The following is a 13276-nucleotide window of genomic DNA, read 5'->3' on the forward strand; positions in this document are numbered from 1 at the left end:
AGAATCAGGAAAGAAAATGATACAAAATATAATATACTTAGTTTAGTACAAAAAAGCATATAAAACTAATTTGGGGGGATTTGAAGGAATGTCTAGAAAATATTTTTTTAACCATATATATATAACAATTTTAAAGGACTAAGGAATAGTATCATCAAAAGTAAGGTAACTCTGAGGCATGTAACTTCAAAGAAGAGGCCACATTCCGCAGTTACAGATAAGGCACAAAACAAGTATTGAGATCATTTGCATTCCAAATGAAGAACAAGCAAAAGATTAATTTTAAAAATTGGACACACACACACACACGACAGACTTTAACTAACAATATATTGTTTGTATTGTATCTTTTTTTGTTGTTGTCACAACAGATTTCTTTGTGTGAAATTCAGGCTGCTCTCCCCAGGGAGAACGCGTTGATACACTACAGCGCCACCCTTTTTTTTTTTTTGTTTGTATTTTTTCCTGTGTGCAGTTTTATTTGTTTTTCCTATCGAAGTGGATTTTTCTACAGAATTTTACCAGGAACAGCCCTTTTCTTGCCGTCGGTTCTTTTACGTGTGCAATGTGCATGCTGCACAAGGGACCTCAGTTTATCGTCTCATCAGAATATTGATTGGAGACAATTTAACATTCGTCTAATCATTTTATGATGTTATTGGAAAAGCAGTCAGGTTTGCTTTTAAAGCTTTGAATTTGAAAAGGCTTTTGATTCTGTTGACTGGACATTTGTCTTCAAAATACTTGAGTCTTTTGGTTTTAGTCTCAGCTTCTGCCATTTCCGTATTTTATTCTATTTATTAAAAAAAAAAAAAGAAAAAAAAGAAAAAAGAAAGGTAATCAAGACTGTTGATATATTTGGGAGAAAATTTGGTTTGTTTCGGGTAATTCCAATATTATACTGTGGCTTTGAGTTTCTATGGAACAAAATTCAAGGTAGAATTATGAAAAAAGTGGTCGTGAACAGTATTGGTGAGGATTTGGGTAACCAGATATTAATGCCCTTAATCCTTTCACTGCCAGTCAATTTAGAGTACAAAATTCCCTTGTGGTATAAACACAGAAAAGATAGTGGCTAAGAATAGCTGGGGATTCCCCTTGCGATGTATAGAAAATATGGCCTATCCTACCACTGAACATTAAGAGCAGTAGGTTCATGGATAACAGACCAATGAATGGTCACCTTTCAGTGACATGGGTCCTCTACCACACCTGTGCATAAATGCGAGCCGGTGGTGAAAGGGTTAAAGTGATCTGGGTAAGAGAATTAGAGACAACACAGCACAAATGAAAAAAATATCATTGAAACATTTAATCAAAATATCACTTCTAGAAAACCTAGCTCAGGCCTCCCTGGTGATAAAATAATTGCCCCTACATTTTTGAATGATGTTTTGCATGCATGCAATCAATTTGGTAAAAAGAAAACAAGGGTGCTCATGTGTACTATGATATGATCCATAATCATGATAGATACATCCATAACTGTTGTCACAAGTGGGATGTAAAACTGAAAAAAAAGCTTCAAATGAATCACACATTTAAAGAAAATGCGGCACATAAAATGAACTAAATTTACATGGTTTCAGATAAGTCTTGTTGACAGAAAACCAGCAAATAACACTGTACGAATGCTCCTGGGTTTAATCAATGAAAGCCTATACAGTCTATAAAAAAAAAAATATCAGGAAAACATTTATTTACTTGTCATGAGAGTTTGTAAAATCATACTGCAATGGGTTTGAAAGGAATATAAATAATCAGTGTGAAAAAAGGGTCTACTCAAAATTTTATGAAATAATTTTTTTGGACATGATGCCAACTTCAAATCAGATCCAACATTTGGTATGTTTCCTATCAATGCAATTTTTTTCTTTTACAAAAGCTGAATAGATACTTTTTACAGCTGAGTCTTTTCAGAAGATATCTTGAACGTGTATTTGAAATACTGAAACATGTTTCGCTTGTAACTATGACGTACAATTAGTTTATAATAAACTGGTTTCCATACAAAACATCAGCAGAAATTAAGGCGAGTTGAACTTGTTTTCACGCCCACTCCTCAGTAGTTGACTCCTTCCGAAGGCAGTCGACGGATAAATGCAAACATTTGTGTTTTTCGTGACCATTATTTCAATAACTATCTCTTTTGTCGGATTAGAAATGTGCAAGTATCATACATGGTTAAAATTGTTGCATAGCCCAATAAAGTCTACATTATTTAAGGTTTGCCTGCCTTCTCCTAATTTAGTGCAGTTAATCATTTTCTACCCTGAACTCATTTCTTAGCCGTGGTTAGATGTCACTTAAACTAAGCATACACATCAATCCTAGGCCCAACATTCGGCTTATATCACAGATTGACATAAGTTTACATTTGGGCCAACAGCAAAGTGAGAGCTGTACTATCAATGGTTTCTCCAGTCAATGGGAAACCATTTACAGCTTAGTCTTTTTGTGAAGGACTATGACTCAAACTAGGATGCAAAATTGCACTGGCTCTTAGTGCTGCAGCCTTGTGGGCTAGTTGGCCTTTGGGAACCATCCCAACGCCGACTGTCCTAAAACCCTCTTGGCCGAGAGAGTGGGGATGTACATGGGCAAGACACTCTCCACTATAATCAAATTCTAGCCCAAATAGTCGGAACAGCAGTTGCCTCCTCTGCTGTTCTGCTGGTCATAGTCGGACACGACTGACTATCATATATATACACATCAATCCTTCGTAACTAGCACGCCGCCTTCAGTTAATGTTCAGCCCTTTAATTTGCGACGGGTATTTTAGATCAGAATGCACACTGCTTGCTCATGCATTTGAGCATGCTGGTTGTATTTAAGTGCTGATTCAGTTACCTTCAGTGTGAAGGTGTACATATCTATCAACCACTGAACTCTTTTTTCCACACTTTCTGGCCCTGCTTTATCCCCCTCCCCCTTCTTCGATTTAGGATTTACGTTTTATGATGTTTCAAAGTGTTTGGAATATGTAAATCACATTTCCTGAAAATCTGTGAAATGCACAAGCACACAGAGAATGAGATATGGGGTGATGATGGGGGAAGCAGAAGACAGGGGAAAGGAAGACAGACACAACACAAACAGAGAAGTTGAAATAGAAAAAAAACGTAAGTTCAATTCTGCTCGTTTTGATTTGCAGGGGAGAGCACAAACGCATTTCCCCTCACCAAAAATAACGCACTCAAGTCACCCACATTTTGGAGGTGATCAAAGTGCGAACGGTTGTTGCAAGGTAAAGTTATCACAAGACTTCATCTAACCTGTCCAGAATGTAATAGACAGATCTTATCTCGGGAGAAAACTATTCATGATTAGCATTCACTCCCAGAGACAGTTGTACTTGAAAACGTATACATCACACTGACAACGATTTCAGTTGACTGAAACGAATGGGTTTCGTTTGGAGAATAAAATGAAAAGCGAATCATTTGTATAAATTCTCAACAATTTTTAGATATTTTTCGGTAACATTGATATAATATGTGCTTCAGTTTTGTTCCATATTTCCGAAGCTTCTTAAGAGCAAAATCTAACATATTTTGCAACTTAGATAAATGAAAAAAATAGTTTGACACATTTTATGCCTTTTTTTTGTAGTACATTTCAAGATCACTATTTGAACCGTTAATTCAGCACACACACACACACACACACACACACACACACACACACAGAGATCATATCCTCTCGTTTATCTCTTCATGCTTACCTCTTGTCTGGCAAACAACTTGCCAACAGACAATCCTTAAATGATGCTGATCTCCACCCCCTTCGAAAACATCTGAATCTATATCAATCTATTTTTCTGACCCAGGCCACTACTGGAGGAGAAAATCGATCTTTTGTCTGCAACGTTTAAAAGCGAACAAAGTCAATAGTTTTGTCTCTGTCCCCTCAGAAATGTTATCACTACCCAAGCTAACTCAGGCTCTGAATGGTACGTTTTTGGTTGAAATTAACTGACGATGCAGCTGATAAATTATCGTGTTAAGCATATTCTGTTTTATACAGCCGATTATCTTCAAATACAGAGTTCCCACCAAAAGGACCATCAAGCTGCATTTTTGCCAAGAAAAATATATCCCACAATTTCCAGTTCCTTACACATATCATTTAATAAAGTGTCATTACAATAATCATAAACTGCAGATCGAAATAGGAAGAAGAGAAAGTGAAAACGGAGAGAACAGAATTTGCAAGGAGTGTAATATGGGAAATGTTGGGGACGAATTCAATTTTGTTTTAGAATCAATTACCTAAAATATTGAAATTTGAAATAGATTGATACCATGTAAATATCAATCACATTTGTCAATGCATGTATGTGAAACTTATCATGTTTCGTACTGGGAAGAAAACACAACTTAAGTAAATTCAAAACACTTGGTAAGGGTATGTAACTTTTAGTTTCAGTTTCAGTAGCTCAAGGAGGCGTCACTGCGTTCGGACAAATCCATATACGCTACACCACATCTGCCAAGCAGATGCCTGACCAGCAGCGTAACCCAATGCTCTTAGTCAGGCCTTGAGAAAAAACAACAACTACTACCACAACTAATAATATGTATAAGGCGCAAAAACTTGATGCAGTCAGCTATAAGCGTACATACATAAATAAATAAATAATAATTATAATATTAAAAAGTAGTAGTAGTAGTAGTAATAATAATTAATGAAGAAATAAAAAAGACAAAAATGATGATAAATAAGCAAATAAATGTAAAACATGGAGACACACATTCACACATACATCCACATATGCGTAACAGATATGCACCAAACATGCAGTTTCACAGATATGAAAGCAGTCAAATACACATAAACGTACATGAGCCCCAACACACACACACACACACACACACATTACCCTGCACCTCCTCTACCCCCCTCCTCCACACACTCATTTCTAGGCTACGTATCGCAGCTTCCACGGCACACACACACACACACACACACACACACACACACACACAGATGAACACTTACTTGTACAAGCACACACACATACGCCCATATCCCCCAACCCCACACACATATATACAAAGATATATATATATATATACACACCCGCACGTTCCAATATTTCGTTGCTCCCACAGCGTAGGCATGCATACACACACATACCTCATCCTCTACCCCCCCTCCCGCCACCCCCCTCTACAATGCACATCAACACAGACTTCCTCTCACATAATTATGTGTGAGCGCATACACACATAGACACACATGCGTGGGGGCGCGGACACACACACACACACACACACACACACACATTATCTTCTCATTTTTCTGTTCGTGATTACCATTTACCTGTTATACTCCTTGAGCTGGAACAAAAGTATCCACAGACAATGCTGATATCCCACACACTCTCTTCCCATTCAACTGACAAATCTATTTTTATGAGCCAAGAGATAGAGGAAAACCGGTCTTTTTACACTCCCCAAGATCTTTCAAGACAGCCAAGATTGCTTTGTCTCTATTCCATGGGAATGCTACAGCATGAATCCATGTCTATATAAACAAGATGCCTTAATCAAGACAAATATATTTCATAATTGATGACAGTTCACAGACATGGTTGTTCTCTGAGCCCAACACACATGTATACAGAATAGAAAAAAAGACAGCAGGGTCATTTGTTGAGAGAGATGGACGGAGCTGCTGAATCTTATTAATTATACTGCTTTTTAATTTGGATTTGCAGGGGATAGCGCGAACGCAGTCCCCCTTACGAAAAAATTACGCACTCGAGTCACCTACATTTGAGGTGATCGCAGGGGTCAACCCGCCCGGAGTGCAATGGACAGGCCTCGCCCTGGGAGAACCCCCTTGATGATCAGGGTCTCTCCCGTGCCAGGTAAGTATGCTTGTAAGTTAAAATGTCTCTGAGCCATCGATTGCAATTCATTAAAACACGCAGGTTTTAATCTGAGCATAAAATAAAACGCTGATTATTTACATTTTTTCTAAAAAGTTTTTTAAAACTTTCCCAGAACCGTTTGAGAAAATTAAATTACGCTTTGTCCCTTATTTCCAATACTTTCATCTTGAAAAGATCTCACATCACAGCAAACATAAAAAGAAATATAGTTTGGAAGGTGTATCCTATTTTTAGAATATTTCACTGTGACTATCTGAAAGGTTGACTCAGCAGAGCAATCTATGACTTAAATTTAGTTTCAAAACGAGAAACTGTTTTAGGTTTGAAAAAAGGAGTGAAACTTATCACTCAAACAGATTTATCTAAAATGATGAAGGAACTGTATTTTATCAAAAGAGAGAAAACAAAATAAAAGAACAGTAATTCTCTGAACGAAGTTACTTTTACAATAAAAGTTATTTCCCTTCCAAGCCTGGGCCCGTTTCAACAGTTGCAGATTAGGCACAAAAATATAATCCCCAGTAATGTCAAATAGAGAGAAATAACCATATTCAAACAAATAAACGAATTTTTAAAAAGACAGAAAAAGAAAAACACACACAAGTAAATAAATAAATAAACACGTAAAAAGACATACATACACAGATAAACAAACAACTATTTCTCACGCTCTCTGATCCACTTGCAAAGCAGCTTCCGAACAATATGTGTAGAAGACTTTGAAGCCCTTTGTACCGATATAAAATGTCACTGTATACATATGAACATCCCAGCTACTCACTTTTCTGCAGTCTGTTAACCTCTTAAGTGTTAATTAATGGCATTAAGTCAGTAATGTAGTGAGGAAAATAATAATTATCAATACGTTAGGCTCATGTTCGTCCTCTTCTCAAATAATTATGAGGGATTTTCATGTTCACAGTCCACTTAAAATGGCGACTTTTCTGCATCAGCAAGACACGTTCCAGTCTAATACCATCATCTTAGATGAACAGACTATAAATAAATAAACGAAACGAAACTCAAGAACTCCTCTCTGTTTGCTTATATATATTGTTTCCCTTTCTGCACAGTTTGTAACGGGCATATGCAACACATATAAAATATAGAAAAATAAAGATAACGACAGAAGTGAAGCAAATCTATAAGGCTCACTGCTCTTTGTTTGAGTTAGCAGGGGATAGCGCGAACGCAGTCCCCCTTACGAAAAAATTACGCACTCGAGTCACCTACATTTGAGGTGATCGCAGGGGTCAACCCGCCCGGAGTGCAATGGACAGGCCTCGCCCTGGGAGAACCCCCTTGATGATCAGGGTCTCTCCCGTGCCAGGTAAGTATGCCTCACAGTTGACATGTCACGATGCCACCGATTGCAATTGATTAAAATGAAGAGGTGTTGGCCTGAGAATGAAGTACATAGGTAATTATCTTAAGAAGTTATGAATAATTAAAAAAACGCTTTCGAGAACTTTTATAAAACATATAGTTCAATTTTGTTCCATATTTTCAATGCCACATATTGAACATCTTGTGCGTTTGAGCAACTTATGTAGAAAAAATGTAGTTTGGAATATGTGTATGCTATTTATAGAACATTTTACAGCAACTGTTTTAAAAAGTTGACAAGTAGGTTTTGTGTCAGAACTGTCTGAGGTTCGAAAAAAAAAAAGAGGAATCAAACCCATTACTCAAATGATAAAGAAACTATATTAAAGAAAAAGAAAAGAACAAAAGAAACAAAATTCTCTTTCGACTGATCAGCTGGGGAATACCCCCATACCTGACAAAGAGCATGCGAGTAAGTATGCACATCGTTGATCTTTCAATGATGAAGCTGACAGCGAGTTCCAAACATTTTCAGGTGACGAAAAAAAGCCACCAGTCACTGTAAAAGGTCTTGTACTTCCTTACAAAAATGATTTGGTATTCACATCACAAGCGAGGTCGTTACTGAGAAATGTGCAAGCCAGAAAACTTAAATGATTCAAACTGGTCAACATCCTGTCCGGCCTTACACAAATTAATAGTGGAATATAATACACTTTGTGTTTCGTGAGTCCGTGTGTGTGTGTGTGTGTGTGTGTGTGTGTGTGTGTGTGTGTGTGTGCTGCGGAAATCAGTTAAATTAATCAACCGCTTTCATTCTTGTTCTTCACATGTCTAATTCATTGTGTCATTTTCCAGCGAGTTTCTAAACACATGAAACTGTGTTGACATACAGACTGGAATCACAGAAACTTATAACAACACTTCGTTCTGATTAAAATGGCCCCACTCGATCTGTCTGTCTCTCTCTCTGTCTGTCGGACTGTTTTCTTCTCTCACCAGACAAAATGTGTGATTATATAAAGAAATATAAACTGAATACTAATGGAATGACATATACAACAAATTTATGACTCAGTCTCCTCACCACCACCCACCCCTCTTCCCACGCCTTCTTCCCCGATCTCTCCCTCCGGGGGGTGCTCACAGTTGAGAGAACAGCCACTGGGCACACTGTGCCATGCCATGTCCCGTGTACACACATGCAGTGATTGCAGCTCCTCCCCTCACCCCCACCCTAACCCTCACCCCCAGCACCACCCACCAGCACACCCACCCTCTCCCCATCCATTCCTCATGCTGCCAGAAACATGCTCCGGATCAAATTTCCACACGTGTTAAAAATATTCCCTGAATACCAGGCACCAGACAACATGTGAACGGCGTTACGCGCAGTGGCGGGAATTTCATTGTTCTGCTCAGCCATGCTTTCCAGTTGGGCCTCGAACGTCTTTATGCCCAAATCTTCAGAGATGCAGTTATCATTTGCTCACTCCACCATGCAGACTGGCAGGCAGGCAGACAAGCTGGCAAGCTGACAGATGGACAGACAGAGAATCTATCAGGCGGTACAAAGTTGCCACAGCTTGAAGAAGCAACAGGAAGTGTGAGTGTGTTTGAGTGTGTGTGTGTGTGTGTGTGTGTGTGTGTGTGTGTGTGTGTGTGTAGTGGTGAGTGAGTGAGTAAGTGAGTGTGTGTGTGTGTGTGTGTGTGTGTGTGTGTTTGTGTGTGTGTCTGTGTGTAGTGGTGAGTAAGTGAGTGTGTGTGTGTGTGTGTGTGTGTGAGAGAGAGAGAGAGAAAGAGAGAGAGAGAGATAGAGAGAGAATGCGTGCGTGTGTGTGTGTGTGTGTGTGTGTGTGTGCGCGCTCGCGTGCGTGCGTACGCGCGCGCGCGCGCGTATGTATATATATATATAGAGAGAGAGGGAGAGAGGTGTGTGTGTGTGTCAGTGTGTGTGTGTGTGGAGAGAGGGGCGTGTGGGCTTGCAGGATAAGAGTTTCTGGAAACCTGGCACCCTGCTTACCACACACACACTAACACAACACAACACACGCGCGGGCACGCACACACGCACACACACACACACACACACACGCGCGCGCGCGCGCACGCACACACACACACACACACACACACACACACACACACACACACACACACACACACATACACACACACACGGTGAGGGGGAAAAAGGCATCAAAAATACCGTAATGTTGGCCAACTGCTCAACAATCTGTCTCACCATTTTCGACAACCTTGTCCATATAAAATATATATGACATTCGTTCCTATCAAAATAATTATAATCTTTTTGTTGAAGACTTTCCGACATAACGTCAACATAGGTAGCCTGCACACTCCATTGCGTCCACCAAAGGTGGGTTTTTTTTGGTTTTTGTTTTTTTGTTTTTGTTTGTTTTTTTAAATACTGCTAGCCAGTAGACGGCATGTTTGCACGGAGCCATAAATCAATTACCATCGTTGCGCATGCGTAGTCCATGTTCCTGTTTATCGTGAACATGTCAGCTTGGCAAGGGATACATTAAAAACATACTGCTCTTTTATTTATTTCTTTTTTTTTTTTAAGGAAAATTTGGCAAGAAATCAGGATTACTCACTGTCCTGAAAATAACAACTTCATTTCAAGAGACGTATGTCTGTGTGAAAAGAAATTATAGGGAATTTGGAGACCGAGTTGGGGTTGAGTGTGCGTGAGTGTCAGTGTACGCGCGCGCGCGCGCGTGTTTGTTTGTTTGTTTGTTTGTGAGTGTGTGTGTGTGTGTGTGTGTGTGTGTGTGTGTGTGTGTGTGTGTGTGTGTGTGTTTCTAGTATGCCCGACTGTAGATTGGGAGCGTGCACATGTTCGCTGAACGCGGTCCATTTTCAATCTTATTTCATTTTAGTTATTTGCCTTCCATATATATATATATATATATATGTATGTATGTATGTATATTGGGTCTGCACGTACGTCAAGCATCTGCTTCAGTTTTGCGCAGATGTGGATTTGTACGTATATAGTATGTAGATCAGTCTACACGTTTTGACACCTCCTTGAAACAAAGGCCGAAACTTCCCTCATACCTGCAGTGTGCTTGGAGGAGTAGGTTATCATCATCATGCATATGTCAGCTTCTTCAGTCAGCTACATTCATCATCACTTCCGTGCTCCCCTGTTTGGCTAAGCAGGAGGCAGTAGCAGCTGTCGTTTTGAAAACGGAGAGAGAGGGAAAGAGACAGAATGAGAGAGAGAGAGAGAGAGAGAGAGAGAGAGAGAGAGAGAGAGAGAGAGAGAGAGAGAGAGAGAGAGAGAGAGAGAGAGAGAGTGACACAGACAGACAGACAAACAGACAGAGATAGTCAGACACACACACACACACACACACACACACACACACACACACACACACACACACACACACACACACACACAGAGTTGATAAACAGATAGAAACATTGACGAACAAACACACACAGTTGATAAACAGATAGAAACATTGACGAACACACACACACACACACACACACACACACACACACACACAGAGTTGATAAACAGACAGAAACATTGACGAACACACACACACACACACACACACACACACACACACACACACACACACACAGAGTTGATAAACAGACAGAAACATTGAAGAACGAACACAACCACACACACACACACACACACACACACACACACACACACACACACATATATATACAGAGAGAGAGAGAGAGAGAGGAGAGAAACATTTCACTAAACAATGCCAAGTTACATTCAAAAGACCCCCCCCCCCCCCCCCCACTCCCCAATGTTTGCCATCGTCAGGCAGGCAGAGAAAAATGACAGAGAAAGAGAAGGAGGCTGACACTGAGACAGAAAGACAGCATTGAGAAAGACAGGGTGAATGTAATCTTTGTTGTTTACCACGCTGGTAAGTCTGCATACGTCTGTGAAAAGGATTTTTTTTTTTAAATGAGAAGTATAAAAAAAAATAAAAAAAATAAAAACCAGCGCGTGCGGCTTTCTGTCTTATCACGTGTTTATCACACACCCTGTTTCCTTAGACCTGCTGGAGAGTTCCTGTGTATAACGGCCCATAGAAGCACCCACTCCTCTGTGTGTGTGTGTGTGTGTGTGTGTGTGTGTGTGTCACGGTGTGTGTGTGTGTGTGTGTGTGTGTGTGTGTGTGTGTGTGTGTGTGTCACGGTGTGTGTGTGTGTGTGTGTGTGTGTGTGTGTGTGTGTGTGTGTGTGTGTAAAAATGTAGGTTGAGGCAGAGAGGTAGGAGTTACGAGAGATTGAAAGAGAGACAGACATACATACATACATACAAAGACAGACAGTCAGAGACATAGAAAGGAAGAGAGAGAGACAGAATCAAATTGAGACAGAGACAAGGGCAGACAGAGAGATGGAGACTGTATAAACGGTATGAGAGGTGGAGGTGCACACACACACACACACACACACACACACACACACACACACACACACACACACACACACACACACACGAAGCATGAGACAAAACAAAGCCAAGACACCTTCAAAAGGATCGCCTGTAGATGTTTGGCATCGTGAACGCACACCAACGCTCCCAAAAAAGAACGGTAAGATAAATATACACAAACCGGGCAACGGTCTCAGAGAAAAACAAAGAGACGAGTGGTTTTTTTTTTTTTTGTTTTTTTTTTTTTATTTTTTTATTATGTTTTTCCTTGTACTGAATGTTCCGTTTCTTAGAAAAAATAAAACAAAATAAAACAAAACAAAACAAAACAAAGAAACAAAAAACGGGGTAAGAGTATCAAGTAGCCTACAAAGCTATAATGTTATAATTACAAAGACAGATTTAAACACTAAAGACTCAGAGTGTTATAAAGCAAGAAATGAGAGCAATGATATATATATATATATATATATATATATATATATATATATATATATATACTCCAATTGTACGCTTTCAAATCCTAAACAGCGCGTTGAGTCTACATATGCGTTGGTTAGGCATCTCTACCCTCCTCCCTTCCTTTATATATATATATATATACAGGCGTGGTATAGCATGTATGGATCAGTCCCAACGCTTTGATGCCGGGCCCCCATGAAGCTGAAAAGAGAGAGGTCCAGTACGAAAAGACCGACAGACCGACCGACAGACTGACAGACATTTTAAACAAAGAGGAGAATCCCGTGCAGGCACCAATGAAGGGGTGTGGTGCAACAAAGAGCGAGATCAAACGCGATGGAACTCTCTACCCTCAAAGGCAAGGCGGCAGACTGAAGAAACTGATGCTACTGCTTTTGCTACTACTACCACCGCTGCTGCTACTACTACCACTACTACTACAACGCATAACGATGCGTACTGCAACGCGGTCACAAACAAACACCACACAGGCCTACACTGATAAACACACACACACACACACACACATACACACACACACACACTCACTTACTCACTCACTCACCATAGCCTTGATACTGATTTCATCCTAAATTCACACAGAATGAAAGAGTTGAAGTGTTCTCGCAAACTGGATGGCAGCGAGCTCCTTTTTTTTTTTTTTTTTTTTTTTTTAAGCAGGCCTGAGTGCACAGGCTAGAGTCGAATCAGAGAGGTTGAGAAGAGTTCGGCTGTAACTCAATCCCTCTGCCACAGAAGCACCACAGACTCCCAACTTCACTGTTTGGAAGCTGTGAAGACTTTGTTCTCAGGAAGACTTAACAGGTTACAGCTGCAAGGGTTTCCTCTTCCCTCTTTGTCGCACTGCGTTGCCCTTCCGCAGTGAGCCGGCCAGTTAATGTCTTCTGTCTGTCTGTCTGCCTGCCTGTCTGTCCGTTCACCCCTAGTTCAGTGCTAGCTAGGTACTGAGTCTAGCCAAATTAGCGGCGAGGGCAGCATGCGGTTAATGACAGCTCCATGGTACATTAAGGGTGATAACGAGAGAAACACAGAAGCTTTGTCAGTATCTTTCATGATGCGTTTATCAGGACGCTCGTAAACCTTGGAAAACGATTCTGTGCAGTAGTATC

At 40.1% G+C, this 13276-nt stretch overlaps 2 non-coding genes across 2 annotated transcripts; both read right to left on the reverse strand.

Moving 5' to 3' along the window:
• Nucleotides 1-5722: 5722 nt before the first annotated feature.
• On the reverse strand, nucleotides 5723-5886 carry LOC143286200 (U1 spliceosomal RNA). Its single transcript, XR_013055765.1, has one exon. It is a non-coding gene; the product is annotated as a U1 spliceosomal RNA (small nuclear RNA).
• Nucleotides 5887-7076: 1190 nt separating this feature from the next.
• On the reverse strand, nucleotides 7077-7240 carry LOC143286201 (U1 spliceosomal RNA). Its single transcript, XR_013055766.1, has one exon. It is a non-coding gene; the product is annotated as a U1 spliceosomal RNA (small nuclear RNA).
• Between the last annotated feature and the right edge of the window lie 6036 nt (nucleotides 7241-13276).

This window comes from Babylonia areolata, chromosome 9 (genome assembly GCF_041734735.1).
Source record: "Babylonia areolata isolate BAREFJ2019XMU chromosome 9, ASM4173473v1, whole genome shotgun sequence".
Classification (NCBI taxonomy): Eukaryota; Metazoa; Mollusca; class Gastropoda; order Neogastropoda; family Buccinidae; genus Babylonia; species Babylonia areolata.